This window comes from Typopeltis vanoorti, chromosome 17 (genome assembly GCF_054136105.1).
Source record: "Typopeltis vanoorti isolate ZY-2024b chromosome 17, IOZ_Tvanoo_1.0, whole genome shotgun sequence".
NCBI classification, from domain to species: Eukaryota; Metazoa; Arthropoda; class Arachnida; order Uropygi; family Thelyphonidae; genus Typopeltis; species Typopeltis vanoorti.
In genome coordinates, this window is record NC_143565.1 from 91,620,215 (window position 1) to 91,634,893 (window position 14,679).

General features: G+C 36.0%; 1 long non-coding RNA gene across 1 annotated transcript in view; it reads right to left on the minus strand.

Moving 5' to 3' along the window:
* Window positions 1-1,209: 1,209 nt before the first annotated feature.
* The window catches only part of LOC150097627 (uncharacterized), a 54,250-nt gene continuing 40,780 nt past the window's right edge, over window positions 1,210-14,679 (minus strand). The window contains exon 3 of the long non-coding RNA XR_016549711.1: window positions 1,210-1,807. This is a non-coding gene — a long non-coding RNA (uncharacterized LOC150097627). The remainder of the gene's footprint in view (window positions 1,808-14,679) is intronic.

The following is a 14,679-nucleotide window of genomic DNA, read 5'->3' on the forward strand; positions in this document are numbered from 1 at the left end:
TCTTTCTTGAGTATGTCAAGAAGGTTATATAACGTCCTCTTAAGACTCTATTCATAACCAGGTTCTTGGAGTGTTCTTTGAGCCAAGGTAGCTGACAAGAAGAGCAGATTAAAATACTAAAACAACTCATTGTCAGTAGGATAATTTAGCAAGACTCAAACTAAGATGCCATGATCATGCATTACACATATAACTGTGCATAATCATATGTGTAGCTAATAGTAATTTGAAACTGTGGTGCAGTATAATATCTCCTTACCTGCTGCATATGAAACTTTCACCTGCATATGAAAAAAAAATAGTTTTTCTCAGAACGAAACCTAGTGTAAAGCAAAAACGGAATGTTTTTTTTCCCTCTTCCTTAAGCATAGGAGAATACTAAGTATAATCTGTAATTTGTCAGGAGGACAAAACACTTGTTGAAAAGTGTATAATCTGATTTTAATAATGGTGGCTTGTCCAAAACTCCAGGAAATGTAATTTGATTTTATGATTGTCAAACACATTAATAATAATTACTAAAATAAAGAGCCAAAAAGCTTCAGTTTGGCGATGCAAAATTATATAAGCAAAGCGGATATTAGATCCAGCATCATTAACTTTTGCACACCGACTGAGAGTTCGCTTACAAAAAATACATTTGTCTGACATTTCAAGTTCTTTAGTACTAAATGAGATTTTTTGCTCTCTTAAGGTTTCTACTTGATCTCTGAAGAGAACCAACCAGTTCAAAACAGCTGTCAAGTCAGTGAAACCTTATCAAAATGGACTAATAAAAGGCAAAAATTATAGACACTTGGGCAGTGCCTATGTCTTCTAAGCAATCAACAATAAGGCAATTTGTGAATGCCGAGAAGCGTATTCCTGTAAGTTCTCTGGTCAACTTACAAAACTTTCATAGTCTCTACATCCGGCTTTGAAATAATGCCGGATCTAATATCCACTTTGCTTATATGACGTCAATAGTGTTTAAAGAATGTAAGGTAAAAAAAAAAAAAAAAGTGTGATGTGTTATTTTAGCTGTAAAAATTTTTAATGAAATAGTACCATTAATAGTAACTAAAGCTTCTAGGCTTAAAATTATTAATTTATTTGTTTAATTCAAACTTTCACATAGATCATATTCTCCATATCCACTTCCAAAATCAAGGTAACATACATAAATGCAAAGAAAAGTTAATAGTATACTGAATTGCAATAAAGTGTTGATAATGAGACAATAAATAGCTCCTGTTCATGTTGCATATTTCATATAAACTATCGTATATCACAGCTTCTCACATTGCTTGCCAATGATTGTTGAAACAGTTGAGATCCGAAAATTTTAATTAGGAATTTCCATATGTTGTGTAGGATTAGATCTGGATTCTTATTCAGGTTTTTATATGAACAGATAACATCACTATTCTTTGAAAACATGCCAAGATTTTTTTTTTTTTGACAGTTCTCTTCAGTGAATCACAAATGAATCAAAAATTGATGTATATATTATATATATATCAGTGAAACACAAGAGTGGCATTGGATCTGTATTATTCCCTCCCCTCCTTATCGATTTCATCTTTATTCTGTATTTCTACGAACATGAAAATGATAAGTAGTTCAAACTTATTTTCTTAAATGTTATCAAAAAGTTTATGTAAAAAAAACTTAGACAATCCTGTCCTTCTTTTTTAGGAATATCAAACTCAGCAGACATGGACAATTCTCTCCCTCAGGTGAATGAATGAATAACCCCACTGGCATGTGTATACACTTTGCCCATTCTTTGCTGCAGTCACAGATATGCCTCTCCTGAATACACTTTCTGCTGAAAGTTAAAAAAATAGACATTTTGACACACCAAGAATGACATGTACCAAAGACAAAAAAGAGTTAGCAAAAAAGACAATTCCTGAACATGTTGATTAAATAATTATATTGAGTCACTAAAATTTGCTTTTAAATTATTTTTTAAATTTCAAATGTTCTGAAATCCCAAGGAAATGAAATCCCAATCCCTTGTATGATCACGCCATGCCATGCATGGCATGGCGTGGCGTGATGTGATCATACAAGGTTTTGTTTTATTGCATTTTTTTTTCTCACTTTAGTATTACCTGCATGAAAATCTTATTTCACATAAGATGAAAAAGCTAAATTTGTTCTCTATCTGTAACAGGAAGCAAAAACTAATTCATAAATATGGAAAAGATTGTCAACATTTGTCTGGTTTGAAAGAAAAAGAAAAAAAAATATATATATATATTTATACACACACACACACACACACATATATATTGCACATTTTTGTTTAATTTATGGCATGCTCTATCTTGTGGGTTCAGTGCTTTACTCCCAAGTATATGCTTGTTAATTGGCATCATCAGATATTCCAACTTGGGAAGAGGTGGGAGGGGAATTGCATATCTCAAAAAAATCAATCGAGCAGATTTCAACTTTTTTTTTTTTTTTTTTTTTTTTTTTTCCCAAAAAAGAGATCACAGTAACCAGATACCCACTGTACTACAGCTCTCCGGTAGTGTAACCATGATGTACACAAGTGTATGAAAGCACAATTTACACAATGTTCTGGCTAAAGCATGGATGCCCAAAACTCCCATTGAATGAGAAATAACTTTTTTTAGTATTCTTATCCCATTCAGTTATAGTTTATGTAGTTTGTCTGATTTTCACCAGCAGCAGCCAGAATTGGTCATGAATCTAGTAATCGTTCTGTAATCAGATGAACTGAGTGGTAACTAGCAGCTATGATTACTTGCTAAAAAGTTAATTAACCACATCCCATTTCAGTATTGTTTATTTAGGAAATCCTACTAATTAAAGGTGGAATCTAACAAAATCCAATACATAGTAAGGTGCTACTACAGACCCAGTGGATCAGCTGCTAGTGATGATGAAATGCATCACCAAATAAACTTAATGCAAAACAGTTAACCATCATGGATGACTTTAATTATCCAAACATTGACTGGGTAGCAGTGAAATCTAATAAAAAAGAATGAAATTGAATTGATTCAGTTGCTACATGATAGCTTACATAAGCAGCATGCAACAGAAGATACTCGAGGACAAATATTAAACCTGATTGTATCGCATTGGGGGGAAGGTAAGTAATAGAGGGGGGGCTCTTCTGCCTTTGGTTAAGTAAGGTATATTTTTTAGGAACTATGGTGAAATTATAGCCATTTTAAAATGCAAATTTCACTTTCAGTTAAAGAGAATCCTAAGATGTTAACTACCCAATTTTCTGGAACAGTATGAGGTAGGCTTTGTTTAGCAATAAGGGCTTTAAATTTACGATTTAAATGCTGGTTGCTGTTTGTTGAGTGAACTGCGCAGAGCATTTAGCCACAGTAAGAATTTCGTGTGAATTAGTCATTGAAATCATGACATCAAAACTATGAGGCGAGAGAGAGAGATTGAGAATTTGTGAACTGCAGCAATTGCAAATGATATGATAGATACATACAAACTTCTTTGAAAATGTCATTACATGATAGTAGATGGAATTTTTAATTTTATGGAGCTACGTAGAAAGAGGATGAGGCCATTCATAGAATATGAGAGCAATGAAGGAAGCGACGAGTGCTGGAGTTTTCTCTCATAGAGTAGTGCGTGATTGAAATGGTTTGCCGTTGGAGGTTGTGAGTGTAGGTAGTGTAAATGAATTCAAGAGAAGGTGTGTGGCCTTCTGCAAGGAGTCCCAGGCTCCCTGTAGGTCTCTTGTGGTAGGGGTAATAATAATAAAGAGAAAAGCCTTGAAAGGTATTGATCAAAATCTTAAATAAATAAAAATAAAAAAAATCAATAAGCATGTTTTATCATGCACACCGAAATCCAACAAGCTATTGTTCCCAATATATTTGCAGTGGTGCTGATTGAGTCATACACAGTTAAAACCGCAACATGAATTTTTGTGTTGTAGTTTTAACTGCATATAACGGTGGTGGTGTGAGCATGCGTAAATAATCAACTCTGTGGACCACCACAGTATGACTTATGAATATCGTGGTCTTTAATTAATTCTGTAATATTTACCCAGACATCACAATCAAATTTAACTAATATGTATGCTATGAGACACATTGGAGGTCCAGCATTTTTTTTTTTTTTCTCCGGTGAACAGCAGTTTCAATTTTCGCCCTTCTACATATGCCATTTTAAAAGTTGTACTATCATTGATATCTATTGTGAGACTTTTAAATCAGCTAAAAATTCTTACTAACGAAAATGAGAACTCAATGTTTTCATGTAATGGTTGGTGGATCCCTCCCCACTAGCTACCATAGTGGTAATTGAATCCACAAATTCCAATTGGAAGCACTCTACTTGAACAACAAAGCTTGTTGATTAATATATGTATGCATTTTTAAAAAATTTTTTTAGAAATACGGAAATGCCACAAGTAACTACATTAGTAACTTAAATTTAGTACTACCATTGCTTTGTGACAATACCTTATATTTTCGGTCTTTATAACTGGAGAACCTGTGTATCTCAGTGGATGTGGCGTTTGCATACCACGGCGCTTGGCCGCACGAAGGAAGACTTGGTTTCGAGTTTAGTCGCGACTAGAGGAAATTTTTCTAAGCCTTTTTTCGACCGGTTCCCGAGTTAGTCGATCTCTGGCACGGGCAAGCAGGTTTTTCCTCCCGGAAACTCGGGTTTTTCGTCCTGTAAACTCAAGAAAATCGATCGTAGAACCCACATTATTTCAGACATTAAATATATTGTGTTATGGTTAGGGACCACGAGATGGCGGCACATTTGAGCCGTCTCTCTTCACTGTGTACCGCTTAATTAGTGATGGCCTTGGGCCATCTATCTCTGATTGGTACCAGTGGAGATTGAACTGCCCACTCAGTCTCCAAAAGTTAGATAGGGCTAAATGGCCTCACCTACTCCCCGTATACGAGAATAAAAAGGCGTTAGCTGATTTTTTTTTTTTTTTAATAACTGGATATTAGAATTGGTTATTTTTTGTGCTCGGTTACTAGTCCTTTCAGTATAATAGTTCGCGAACTTTCAGCAAAGAGATAAAAGATCCTTGTTAGCAGAGGTGATCTGTATGAGAGAGATTATAGCACTTGGAAATCCAATTATTGATATATATCAGTGGCTGCGCATGCCCATTTCTGTTGGGTGTGCTGTCGTGTGGGTTATTCAACCCATGCTACAAATCAAATTTCATGTCAGTTTGACCGTATGCAAGGGAAGGGCGTGCGTCCACAGAAAATTTTCCTGGTGGGGGAAGAAGCTTGGAGACAAATAATTACATCAATAAATTTTATAATTATTGTCTTTTAGCATTTTTGATGTATGATGTAAACTATAAATACATTATTTTCATTTTACATCGATTTTAATGATCTTTAATTCTTGGGGGGGGGTATTCGGAATTAATAGTTTTTAGCACAATTTCATATATTAAAAAATTGACCGGCATATTTTACTAATAATCCCAAAATCCTAAATTAAATTATTTCAGTTTAAAAGCAAAAATATCATAAAACTAACAGTAAAATAATATTAAATTACATACACTTACCTTTTAAAAATGTATTTTTCTCTTTAAATTTGTTTAACTATAAATTTACAATTCACACTTCACTCCGTAACTCACTAGACACAGGGCAAACGAACTGGGCGCTGTTCACGCAGTAATGAACATTTTCTTTTCGCAAATCGGAAAAAAATGAACCGAAAACAGGAACACGTGTTTTATTGCTATGGTTACCCCGCCTTGGACCAAAACAGACCACCTATGATAAAATTTTAAGACAGGCAAAGCGTCCCGTGGTCAAGGGTGTAAGGTTACATATCTCAATCACTTTTACGATTATAATTTGTGGGAATTTTTACTCAATCTCGGGGGAGTGCCTCATTTCCCCACCCCTCTGCGGACGCCCTTACTGTGTGATTGCATTTTTATTGATGAATCAAATTTTTGAGAGTTCATAGCTCATCAGCGCTCATCTTAATTAGTCCAATGCAATTAATTGTAGGATAACTTTGAATACTTCTGCATAGAGTGGGAGAACAATCTGTTTGTTTTAGGATTTATTAGAAAAGAATGCTATATTTGGTTGGTATATCTGAAATACTCAAAGATGAAAATATGTAAACCATCATGTATAAGACATGTAAGAACAGGAAATGAAAGAATAAGTGAGTAGATATACTTTCATTAATGGTAAGCGAATTATTAATAATTAACATTTGTGATATTTGTGTCGTATAACTTGCTCGGTAGAGCGAATAGCACGATCCTATAAAGTCGACATGAAGTGAATTCACGGTGGCATAATTAAAAAAAAAAAAAAAAAAACTCACGAAGAGGCAGAGTATGGCAGAAATAAATATGGTTCGATGGAGCAGCAAGTCATCTCGTAAAATTTGTAGCACGTGTTTTGTGTATTTCTCTGGTTTGTGTATATTTCGCTCCGTTTTCCAAGAATTTTCTTTTGTTTACTGAGACTCAGTATACATAACATCGGAATTATCCACACTTTCGGGAATCCTACATTCATTAGTGTTACCTTTTTTTTTTTTTTTTTTAGTATCAGCGGTTCTTCTGTCTTATCAATCTCACATCTGCTGGTATTTTGTTGTAGATCAGCAACGTCTTATAATACACAGAACAATCATTTTTATTCAGGAATAGATATATTTTAACTGCCTGTTGTTTCCGAAGACTAGAATAAAAATGTCTCTATACCGTTAAAAAAACTTTGCACCTCAACAGATGCTATACTGCACAACCAAGAGAAAAATGAATTGCTTTTTTCTCTTACCATCCACTTTCAAATTTTCAGTTCCAGAAAACATGTTTACTAACAGCTGTTTGTAATACAGCCATCGGATACAGAAAGAGCTCAACTCTTTCTCATGAAAAGTGAGAACGTTCAATTGGATTGGTTGACACAGTAACCAATCACAGTCGCTGGGTGAGCTCATCCAACCTCACCCTCTCAGTGGTTTAAAAATACTAGAACACTAAAAATTTGACCCGCTGCGCCCTCTTTACATCTTTTCAATGGGCTCAAAGGTGTATGCATTTTGAAAGCACACCCGGGCTATTAACGCGAATGTGACGCAATGTTTGTGCGTCGAAAAGTGCCCTCATCATGAAGTACTAATGCTTCATTACCCTCATGAAGAAGACAATGAAGCATTAGTATATTGTGTTCAATTTTAGGAATCACACAAAGTCTGCAAACAATTAGGGGAGTCTTTAACGGGAATAAATGCAAAAATATAATATCGGTGATACTGATATTTGATGGATGAGCACCACACCCGGAATATTCGCCTCTGTTATATATTATATATATATATATATATGAGAGAGATTATAGCACTTGGAAATCCAATTATATCTTCATGATGCGTCTTTCCCCTTGATCCCTTGGTGGATGTAACTCATCTACTCATAATTGAAGTCTATTCAAATGTTTCACAGAAACAGCTGCAGATTAAGGTAACCATAGATCTCGACAGAAATTAGAGGACCCTGAAAGAAAAGACAATCTGCAAATGCATTTCTCCAAATGGAGTAGGCGAGGCCATTTTAGCCCTAACCTTTGGAGATTGAGGATCAGTCATACTCTACCCATAGGCAGAGATGGCTGTCTCAAACTATCTGATCGTAAATGGCATCCGGTGAAGAGTACAGCAAACAACTACCGCCATCTCTTGGTCTCTACCGCAATATATTATAGCCTGAAATGGTGTGTGTATTCTACGATCGTTTTTTGAGTTGTAGGATAAAGAACCTGTCCTGGAGTAAGAAAATCCTAACTTCCCATTCCAGAGATCAACTAACTTTGAAACAAATCGAAAAAAGGTTTAGTAGCAGTAAAATCTCATGAGATGAATGAAACTGAATAAATTGAGATGTTGTGAGACACAAGCATGTGACAGAAGGAACTCGAAATCAAAGAGTTAGATTTGATTATTTTGTCAGAAGGTGATTCGGTTAAAGGCATATTATTTTGCCTCTGATTGATGATGGTGATCACTCACTTGGGAAGTTGCTAGGTTTATAAATTTTCCATTCAGAGAAGGTTACATGCTGAACTACAAGACAGGAAATTATGTCTAACTGAAGAGTATACTGAGTTCAGTCCAATGGTATCAGTTGCTGGATGGGAAGAATATCAACAGTGCCTAGGAAGCATTTTAAAAAATACTAAATTATGCAATGTCAGAATGTGTTTCGAGAGTTCAAAGAATAAATAGGGTAGAAGTCAAATGGGTGTGTAATTTATTAAACAAGACATTCGTAAGAAAGGGATGATGTGAAAGGAATGCCATGTCCCCCCCCCCCCCCCACCCCCCCCCCCCCCCACCCCCCCCCCCCCCCACCCCCCCCCCCCCCCACCCCCCCCCCCCCCCACCCCCCCCCCCCCCCACCCCCCCCCCCCCCCACCCCCCCCCCCCCCCACCCCCCCCCCCCCCCACCCCCCCCCCCCCCCACCCCCCCCCCCCCCCACCCCCCCCCCCCCCCACCCCCCCCCCCCCCCACCCCCCCCCCCCCCCACCCCCCCCCCCCCCCACCCCCCCCCCCCCCCACCCCCCCCCCCCCCCACCCCCCCCCCCCCCCACCCCCCCCCCCCCCCACCCCCCCCCCCCCCCACCCCCCCCCCCCCCCACCCCCCCCCCCCCCCACCCCCCCCCCCCCCCACCCCCCCCCCCCCCCACCCCCCCCCCCCCCCACCCCCCCCCCCCCCCACCCCCCCCCCCCCCCACCCCCCCCCCCCCCCACCCCCCCCCCCCCCCACCCCCCCCCCCCCCCACCCCCCCCCCCCCCCACCCATCTTAATCTTCCAGGTGTGTACCAGATTCCGTGCTCTTGTGGATTATCTTATTTCGGACAAACGGGAAGATCTGCCTGTATTCAGCTAGAACACCAATCGTATATTGAATACTTTAAACCTGAAAAGTCTGGACTTGCAGAACATGCCATTTTCACTAGACATAGAGTTCAGTGGAGAAAGACAAGAGTTCTTCACAAAAGTCAGTTCTCATGAAACGCCTTTATAAAGAAACATGTGAAACTCTACTTCATTCTCCTAACTTAAACAGATCCGACGGCCTACGTCTATCCCCTTTATGGGAGATAGTACTTTACAAATCAGCTAATCTTTCCTAACTTTTTATTGTATTGATTTTTTTTTTTTTTTTTTAGGAAATTTGACCTTTTAATTATCTTACACCTAATAACTGACAATTCCAAAAAGCGCCACCTTACTTAGGTGGCGCTTTTTGGAATTGTCAGTTATTGTTTAATTTGAGCTTAATATGTACTGAAGATGCCTGTGACACACAGGCGAAAATTATACTATTAAATAATCTTTGTACGTGAATTTTTTCCGTTATTAAGAAACAAAAATTTGCTGTATAGAACCCATACAACAATTTGAAAAAATAATAACTCCCCATTATATCTTAATCTACATATTTGCAAATAAAATAATAGTGGTGGATTAATAAAACGTAATCCAACATTTCGTTGCTTTCTCATAAGATCTCCATAAAGCATAAAGTGTTAGAAGTTGATATAGTGTTGGAAAACAAATCAATATACATTAATGATATGTAATATCATTAATGTATATTGACCACAGAACCTAAAGAAAAAAGAACGTTGGGAACAAATAAAATATTATATGTTGCACAAAAAACATTGCCATAGTAGCAGGGGACATGAATTTCATAGAAAATAAGATAAAAGACCAAGAAAAAGTAACTGAAGTATCACAAGAGGAACACACACACACACACACACACACACACACACACACACACACACACACACTAGCATCTTTAAAGACTGCGGACTTAGTGATGGATTCAGGTTTTTATATTCAATTTATACACAAAATTCCAACCTATCAGGTATAACTGCTGAAGACGTTAAACATACTCCAGTCGTCTTCAATGATCACTACTTTGTAGAGGCCAAACTTCACCTTTCTCATAAAGAAAAAGCAAAACGATTTATCAATCGGAACTTTCCATTATAGAAATTAAATCAAAAGCTAATCGAAGAAAGGGAATTTAATACAGACGTATAAAAAATAATAGCAGAAACAGAAAAACTTGAAAATGCAATAAGTGCATGAAAATATTTAAATTAAATATCAAAAAAGCAGCTATCCGAATAATGAGTAGAATAAAGCATCAGGAAGAAAGAACAGGAAGATCCAGAAAAATTATCTAGCCTATATAGTACCACTCAGACAGAACAAATAGACAACTAAAAACAGAAATAGATATGTTAAAATATAAAATAAAAGAACTACAATGCAAGGAAATAGATGGTGAATAGCTAGGCACGTTTAAAAGTTGTAGAAAATGATGACATCCACTGCTTGGTTGTTTGAAAGCCAAGGATGAAAGCGCTGGCATTATCAAGGGAGAAATATTGCAAGAAAACGCAAACTTACTAATGGTGTCTCACGAACATTTTCCAGCTCTATTCACAGAAAAAGAGAGCGATACCACCGAACGTAATAAATTGATGTGATTTTTACCCAAACTAACCCGGAGGGAGCAGAAAAAAAAGTGATGTTCCATTACAATCGTAGAATGCAAAAGTACAATGAAAGCATCTTTCAACAGGAAAATCTCCAAGAGATGTTTGAAAAAGTTTGGAAACTTATGAGGATGATTAATGAAATGTTAGAAACACAGACCAAACCGGAAAATTCGAACACTAGAAACCACATCACCAATACTAAAAGTTTCTGATCCAGAAAAACGGAACAATATAAAAAAAAAATTTTTTTTTTAAATGAACAGGTATAATTGTTAAATACAGATTATAAAATAATTTCAAAAATTCTCACAAACAGAATACAGAAATTTCTACAGAAGCTTGTATCACCTGCTCAAACATGCGCAGTAAAAGGAACTATAACTGATACCATAACACATCTGAGATGTGTATATGAGTACCACAATTCACCAATAGGCCATGCATGTTACTAAGTCTAGAGATCGAAAGAGTGAGCCATGAGTACGTCTTCGAAGTGGTAAAGGAAATAGGCTTGAGGGCAAACTTTAAGAGCTGGTTGAAAGTTTTTTATGAAAATGAAGAAAGTCGTGTAATAATAAAAACTCTCCTCACTTTTCCGAATCAACTGTTTCGTACGACATGGTGGCCCCTCTCTCTCTCTATGACCCCCTCCCCTGTTCGTATTAGCACTTGAATCATTAAGGAGGACAATAAACACAAATAATTGAATTCAAGGAACTAATATTCATGCAAAAGTGTTAGCTTACATCAAATGATATAACACTTACCCTAGAAAATGAAAAATCCATGAAGGAAACAATGAAAATATTGGATTCCTTCGGAAAGGCCTCAGCTCTTAAATTAAACCTGACAAAATTTTACTGTATGATAACTGACAACTGGAAAAAAAGGAACCTAAAATACTGGCAGGAATGTTGAGAAAAAACTTACTTACCAGGGTTAGGAATCAAAATTGGAGGCCCGGATATTTATGTAGATCAGTGGAAAGAGTTGTTTGAAACAATATAAAAAAAAAAAAAAAACGAAAGAAAGAAAGAAAAAAAGTAAGCAATATGCGAAGAAAACACGTTTCTGTGCTAAGTACATAGTACAAGTCCGGACTTGTACTAGGTACTTAGCCTCTCAACTGTTGTACAAAATACACAACATCCCATATCATGGACAGTGTACAGATAAAATTCTTAGGCTCTTTGCGACATATATATTATGGGGTTTCACAATATGAACCAATGCGCCGTACAACACTCTCCAACGAAATAGAAGCTGGAGTTCTATACGCCTAGTCAAAATACGGCTGAAAACAATAACCAGCCATAATTACAGTAAAAGCACATAATAAATCATACCACGAATATGCAATTGCCTTTCTACAAAAATTCCTTCCTGACAGAGTCATCAGCTGCTTTCCTTGATTAAACCAAGGCCACCTGAAATATTTATTGAAATAGTTGAGTGATACTGGTTTGGAGAAGAAAATTACAGCATAGAGAAGTTACTAAATATCAAATCACGAGCAATTCATACAAAGTTTTCTAGACCCCACCACCGAGAACAAAGAAGAGAAGCGATCATTCAAAGACGAGTTTTAACCAATGTATTCCAACTTCCAATAAGTCTATTCTAAAAAGCGTTTTTCTTCAAAGTGCATCATGCATGTCTACCGACCAAAATGTGGGGGAGGGGGGGGGTTGTAAAAGGAATACAGTTGGATGTCCCTGCAGCCTGTCAGTCTTGTAAAGAACCAGAAACACTTTACCACCTGATGATTTATACTGTAGTACAAAGCGGAAGAAATCTGGAGTGTTGTGAAACAGTATAAACTGTTTAGCCAAACTCATTTAGTCAAAATATACTATTTTGGCTAAATGAGAAGAAGCTAAGTAGGGTACAAATAATCATAATTATTATAACTGTGTGCACTATTTGGTCATACAGGTGTGACTATATGTATGAAAGAAAAGACAGTGAAAATATCCTAACAAAGGTCCATCAGTACCTTCAAGATGCAATGAGGAACTTTGTCATTTCTTATGTAATTAGAAATAAGTATGGAAAAATCAAAATTTGTCAGAAATGTAATAGGAAATGTCTTAAATATAACATAATAATTTAAAAAATTGGTCAAACGAAAACAGAAATGAAGTTGCATATAAGCCACGAAGTAGAAGTGGCTTTTACATGTAAGTGGCGTTTACATCCTCAACAGTAAGCCATCCAACGATAGATGTATGTTTAATTCCAGTCGCCGACTAGACAAACTTTTTCTAAGAATTTCTTCGACATGTTCCCGAGTTAATCGGTCTCTGGTACGTGCAAGCAGGTTTTTTCTCCCTGAAACTCGGGATTTTCGTCCCGTAAACTCAATAAAATCGACTGTATACCCACACTATTTCAGATAAGAACATATTATGTTATGATTAGGGACTATGAGATGATAGAACTAGTTTGTCAGTCTCTTCATCCTTTGCCGCTTATAATTAGTGATAGTCTTGGGCTAACTATCTCTGATTGGCAACCACTAGAGATTGAACTGCCTTCTCCGTCCCCAAAAGTTAAGGGGAAAAAAAAAAAAAAAAAAAACGGCCTTTGTAACAAAAGCTGCATACAAAAAGTATTAATCACAAATTAAAAGTATATAGACATTTAATATCAAATGTACATGAAGTAACAACTAACATCTAACTGCAGTAAGTGTATTCTAAGCAAAAATTGTAAACATTTAATTTTTAAAGAAATAAATATTAGATTATATTAACTTCATGACTATTTTGCCTAATAGAATATATTTTTAAAATAATGCTATTTATTTAAATAATTGTAGATGTTTAAGAAATTTATTGATTAAATACTAAATACACTTTAATATCCCTGCTTTGATGAATAATGAAATTATAATTTATTTTTATTATATTAAAATTATATTTGAATGGGGTTTCCATTCCCTCCATGTTGGCACCTTTACATTCGCATCATGACTCTCCTTGTATAATCCGCCGCTGTATAGGGTAACTACAATACATATCGATAAGTATTTGTTTATAAAATAAATATTACTATTTATTTTACTTTTTTTTCCCCTAAAATATACAGAATTAAATATCACTGATATTAATCTAAACTCGTGGTGGTATACATAAACATACGTTCAATAATATTTCAATTTTGAAATATTTATTAAATAACGTGTTTAATTACACTACGTGGCGTATTTATAGCGATCAAATTAAAGAATAATCAACGGAACAGAATCAGCCTTGCTTCAAATGAACACTTTCCAACTCAAAAATATTCAATGTCTACTGCAACTAAAACTAGGGCTGTAAAACGTTGTGATACCACCATCAATCACTACAGACGCCGACGAATGCGTGCTATACTAGCAAGACATTCGATAAGGTAAAGAATTTTTTTATTTTTAAATACAATGTTATACAGTCTATCAAACATTACGTTTCAGTGATCTGATTAAATGAGATTCAGTTAGGGTCAGTATTATACTGGCGAAACAGAAAATTAATAAACATCCGTTAATTTGCTGTTCTTGGCTGAGTTTAAATATCTGTAGCATGGTTGTGTGCAAGTCTACGTGATAAAGGATTTTTGTTGTCCTCTGAGATTCTACGATTGTGCTTATTTCAGTACCTGGTTTATATGCCATATTTGGTATATAAACAAGCTACTGTTTATTTGCTTATATGCCATATTGGGTATATAAGCAAATAAAATATACCATGTTTGGTGTACAACCTTTCATTGTGGGAGTGGGGGAGATTGCTTTAAAAAGTGAAAAAAAAAAAAAAAAAAGAGAAAAGTTCATGTTTTCATTTAAAATATTTAGTTTACATTTTGAAATAGTAACAAAAAAAAAAGTTGATTTTTAAATAAAATTCCAAGAACTTCAATATTGTAATATACGACGACTTACACAGAATTTCTCTATACATAATTAACTAGCGAAGAGCTATCAGAATAAACCTAACAATACGAGTTAAGCTGGTGAATAAAGTAACTAAGGCATATTATTATTATTATGTTATCATATAATGTTATTATTATAATAATATATTATTTTTCCAGGTAATCACACTTTGTTTAAAACAGAAAAATCCCGGAAGCATGGAACAAGTGTATTA